The 5467-nt window shown below is 37.7% G+C and overlaps 1 protein-coding gene across 2 annotated transcripts in view; it reads left to right on the top strand.

The window, feature by feature from the left end:
* Positions 1 to 380: 380 nt before the first annotated feature.
* larp4b (La ribonucleoprotein 4B) overlaps positions 381 to 5467 on the top strand; it is a 36057-nt gene continuing 30970 nt past the window's right edge. For both annotated transcript variants that reach the window (XM_014028234.1, XM_014028233.1), the window contains exon 1: positions 381 to 901. The gene's annotated coding sequence lies outside the window, so the exon portion shown is untranslated. The remainder of the gene's footprint in view (positions 902 to 5467) is intronic.

Below are 5467 nucleotides of genomic sequence, written 5' to 3'. Positions count from 1 at the left end.
GTTTTGCATGTTTTACCATCGTATTACTGCAGACTTCTCAAAATTCTTAGAAAAATATTGTTCCATTTAAAATATGCTACTTTTAGCCAGCCCATTGTTTACATTTAGCTTATGGCTAGCTTTATGATACTTTTAAATAGCATTTTTCTTCTTTAGCTTTTTGCTAATATTATTTGTTTGTTTAAATTAGCTTTTTTCTCTTTTAAAATGTATTTCTTTTGTTCTGCTAATAAGAATACTAACGTCAAAGTGTCATTTGAATTAACGACTTGTTATATCATTAGAAACCTAAAAAGAATGAGTTTTTGTAGCTTTGGTCGTAAAGTGGCACTTTAATGTTTACTAACGAGTGATCCATCTTCGGTATTGTAAACGATCTTCGTGCTGCACACGAAAGGGAAAGGAAACGCCGACTTCTCCATTCCAAAATCCCCTCTGCCTCATCTTTAGCAGCAACGAGTGTTTGGATCGATCGGGAGCTTTGAGACGTTCGGTTTTTCCGTTCCAGGGCCTTTTGGTCGGTTTTCGGCTCCCTCTTCGCGGAGAACCCCTTGTTGTCCGTGAGAAAATTGTTTTCCCTGAGCTCTCAGGCGCCAGATTTATCGAGCCCGAGTGCACAAAGTTGATAAGCTAGCCTCCGAGCTAACTCTTAGCTTGCAGCCCTTTTTTTTTGGTTTCAGCTTTTTGAGGGCGTCGTTTTCGCATCACGGCTGGCTCTTACTACTGCCCGTCCTATCTGAATMCTTCTTTTGGTGAAGTTTAAGGGGTTTGCTGGTAGCTGCTGTGCTCACTGATAACCCCCTGCGTACTTAGCCCGGAAGCCGAGTGAAGGCCCGAGTCCAGCAGCACCAACAGCCGCCTTCGTCCGAGTGTTTATCCGCCTTGAAGTGAGAGTTGACAGGTGAGTAATAAACACGTTTTAGCTATTTGTAAACGCGTCAAAAACCTATGTGTGTACACTTTGTCACGCTGTTGCCGTGGCGTGGAAACAATATTAGCCTCGTTTTGAAACGGTCGGGGGGGTTGGGGAAACCGCGGAATCACGCCGCAGGTGTTGTACCGGAAAAAGCAACCCRGCCGTGAAAAGCTGGCCAGCCGTCGCGCTTTTCATGGCTATTTTATTTTTTTACAAATAAGACGAAGTTACAGCTTTAAAAGTTACGACTTAGCTCTTGTTTTTACTCTTATAAGAACGGTTATTATCCGTTATGTCAGTTTGATGTGTTTAGGCCTGAATGGAGGCTGTTCTAGGATGAAGCGCACCCCCCCAACCCGGAAAATACGTCGCTCCTGAGTTAAATGTTTACGTTTGTGTTGTTTTGGGATTAACTTTAGGTAACACTCTGGAGTTGTGTTAACAATATGCTAACGATTTGATACGTCCATGAGCAGCAAACACTGATAACCGGTGCGTTGACGTGCGTGATCTTTAACCCAGAAACGATTTTCAGCGTCATTTACCATGGTAACAAGCTCAGAAACGCTTAAAACCCCCAAACTGAGCCTGAAGCTGTTTAGCTAAGATGCTAATCCTGCTTCATGGCGCGTGGTCCTGAACGAGGCAGCACCTGTCTCCAGATGTGCTGATCCCACCTGCAGAGGGTTTGTTGTTGTTGTTGTTGTTGTTGTTGTTGTTGTTTATTTTGGAGCTGCACTGAGTCATGACAGTTGTGCACATACTCGGAAAATTACACCACAGGACGGTGTACAGGAAATATATTTCCTATAAACATGACTGAAATTTAAGTTTGTTGGCTTTACTTTTAAATGTCCGCAAAAACAAACTATATTAAAGCTTTTTTGCGGCGTAACTCACTTTTTGGTATAGTTCACGTGTCTGAGTATTGTACACTTTGGTTAATTTTTTATATTCTGTAGCTGCAACTCCTCCCTGATGAGAAATATTAAGTGGTGTAAAGTGCCTGTTTAAACACATAACATCATAAGATCCATTTAAATATGTCTGTAGAGCTCCTAATAACAAAATCAGTTTTGATTAAACTACCTAAAACCACATTTGTGACCCATCACATCAAAACGAGGATCAAGTCTACAAGTGGTGTATGGTAAAGGTAAATATAGTGTTTTATTAAAACATTTGCAAAAATTGCATTTTGTCAAAACATAATGAATAAATGCCTTAATATCAATGAACCTTTTGAATGAACTCTGAAATATAATCAGACACAAATTTGAAGCATTTTTTGAGCAGTAGCAGCAACAAAAAACACATTTTGAGGAAAAGTGGTTTAAAGTTTTGAGATGTTCCCTGTGAGTTAGCAAAGTTTTGTTTCTTTTGAGCTGGAAAATCTCAATATTCAAATATAATTTGAGGTTTCTTCCTTATTAGGACATCAAAAAATCCTCATTAAAATTACATAAAATTATGATTCAGACCAAATATTTATGTATTATTGAAACCATCAAGACAAATTAAATCATATATATGGATTTACATATGATATCAGGATGATCCAGGTATCAAAATATAGCATTTAAAGCCAGGAATCTGAAAATGTAATTAGGTCATTTTGACCAAATTTGACTTAATCCTCATTTCGATATGATGGGTCACATTTAATTATTTACCCTATGCTTTAGCAGGCAGTCTGTTTTAGTTTTAACCCAAACTAATCTGTGTTTTTTTTTTTCAAATTAAATGATTCCCATCAAAACAAAGGTTATTTAAAAAAGTTATGTTATGCTTACAAACTTGTGTTCCCCACTTTGTGCCACTGTAAAGACTTCAATGCCAGTTTGTCTACAGTCGTCAAAATTAATAAATTAATTTCATGCACAAGGATTTTCTGAGAATGCTTGCTTTTGGATTTAAAATGATTTGAAAACGCTGCACATCACACAACGTGCCATTTATATTCTTTTGTGTTGTTTTTGTTTATCACCACAAAACATTCTGACTCTCTGAGCCACACTAGTTGATAACGATCCCTCCTCTTCGTCAGCCTGATTTAGTTGTTTTACAGCAGCTGAGARGTCTCCTGTCGCTTCAGATGAAGCTTGTGTGAAATGTAAAGCAACAAATAACTACTTGTGCTTTTTATCATAACATTMAGATAAAAAATACTTGTTTTCTGGGAGTTTTCTTGATTCAGAAAACATCCAGGGTTTCAGATTGTGACCATCCTCTGTCAAGCAGCAATCCACTCTAAAAATAAACTCACTGGATCACTGCTGCATTTTTTTATATTTTATTTGGAGAATCATTGAGTCATAAATCACATCCTGTGAGTACGCTGAAGGAAAACAAATGTGTGGAAAAAGGCAGCGGGGGGATGTTTTGGTTCAGACCTCGTCTAGACGTTAAAGTTGACTCGATGCTCTTCGTGTTTTGACCAGGGTCAGGGTTTCTCTGCGTGTATTACAGCAGAGATATAATGTTTTATTTTAAGTTATATTGTGTTGTCAGGCAGAAAAGGTCTTAATTCGGTCTAAAATCRCTTCAGCTTTTCGCGGTTTTGGGTTTAGGTTAAAGTAATTAAAAATTAAACTAAAGGCTTTCAGACAGGACGATGCAGAACTCAATGTCTGGTTCTACAACGGTTCTCGTGCTGCACAGGTCATAGACTTGTGTAATAAATTCATGCTTTTATTTATTTTGGTCATTTATTAGCAGCCACTGGAATTGCCACCTACGTCAGAGCTTATGTTGACATGTTGAGACTTTGTGCTGCCATCTTGGTAGGTGCTATGTGGAAAACTATACTCAGCTGAGAAGCCAATAATTAAATTATTAAAACCTAAGTTTAAAGAATTTTTTACCTTTATATTTTTTTAGTTTAATGTATTGTTTCTAATAGCTGCAGTGGTTGTTCCTTAGATTGACTGCTGTAAATAGAATATTGAAGGTTGGCACAAACCCGAGGTGTTCAGTCCTGGTCCTTGAGGGCCACCGTCCTGCATGGTTTAGTTTTCTCTGCTTCGACACGCCTGATTTGAATGAATGATTAAAACTTCTGCATAACGAAGAGGTAATCAGGTGTGTTGGAGCAGGCGTTCATGTCAAGTTGAATGGATTGTCTGTAAATTACAAAGATWTTCCRCCATTTTGCATGAATACAGACGTATTGGGGGGCAATCTTTAGGATATTTCAAAAACTGCTTTAAATTAATTTAAGTCTCAGAGCCTGTAAGGAAGGCTGTAAGGAAATAGGTTCATTACCTCCTCATCCTCCTTTCCTTCCTCCTCAGTGCTTCAGATGCTGTTATCTTCACCCAACGTTGTTTCTTTCCCACAGCTGACAGGACAGTCTTATTATGGATTTTTTAGTAAAAACATACAAATTTCAGGTAAACGTCAGGAGTTGACATGGATGAGCAGGTAAACAAGTACAACATCATGCATGTCAGGACTTTTGACATGTAAACATGACGATACAAGTAGCATTTAGCATTGCTGTGGCTACAAATCTTGACTTCCCTTTTGGTGTTGTGTGAATTTATATGAACTGATTTGCATAAAATGCACTTAAACYACAAAATCATTATGCTGCTTTAAAATGTCTACAACAAAAGAGAAAATGGATTTGGCTTGTCAAAGATAAGTGTTGGAGTTTTTTCTTTGCGTGCATTCAGTACCAGTCAGAGCTCGGACATGTAATTTATTTTTCCATTGTTGCAGCCTGAACACTATTTAAAACTAACAAAATCCACATTCCAGGTGGAAAAAAACAGGTTCATTGACTCTGTTGAGAAAAGTGTTATTACTCAGCTGTTGTGATAAGTGAGTGGAGCTGAGGGAAACTCGTGTTGTGCTGAAGTCTTCTCCGTAGAATGACACAGTTCCACACTGGCTGTGTATCATCATTATGTGGCTCAAAGGTCACCAGCTTTACAGCCACGCCATTCTTTTTCTGCTTTGTATTCAAACACAAGCCCAGTCCGCGTCGCAGACAGGCACCGATTGTTGGCGTGGATTATCATCGCTGTAGAAACGACTTCAGCAGGACCGAATGAAGGTGTTTGAACCCTGATGTTCTGCTGGTAGTGATCAACAAACTGCTGGTGCCCTGTGGCTTTAAGAGAGGGCTCTAAAATAAAGATCCAAATGAGCAGAAAAATGTTACAATAAACTTTATATTATCTTATTCAAGATAAGGAAATTTGTGATAAATAGATTTATAGGAGATAATTAAATTTTAATACGGAAAACAAACGTGTAAAACGTTACTATAATAATGTAAAAATGTTTGTTTTGAAAACATTAATTCTCTGTCAGTCACTGCATCTAACAGCATCTCATTATTAAAGTGTTCATTTCATTCATGCATCAATAATTTCTATGTAAATATTAGAGGTGCAACGATACAGAAAATTCACGGTTCGGTTCGATACTTTAGTCTCACGATTTGATATTTTTTCGATACAAAAAAGAGAAATGTCCATGCCTTTTTTAACTTGTAATTTATTTAAATTAATTATGAACGTTTGTTTAACCTCAAAAGTACTG

Source organism: Austrofundulus limnaeus, unplaced genomic scaffold (assembly GCF_001266775.1).
Source record: "Austrofundulus limnaeus strain Quisiro unplaced genomic scaffold, Austrofundulus_limnaeus-1.0 Scaffold731, whole genome shotgun sequence".
Classification (NCBI taxonomy): domain Eukaryota; kingdom Metazoa; phylum Chordata; class Actinopteri; order Cyprinodontiformes; family Rivulidae; genus Austrofundulus; species Austrofundulus limnaeus.
This window is presented reverse-complemented; position numbering and strand designations above follow the sequence as displayed.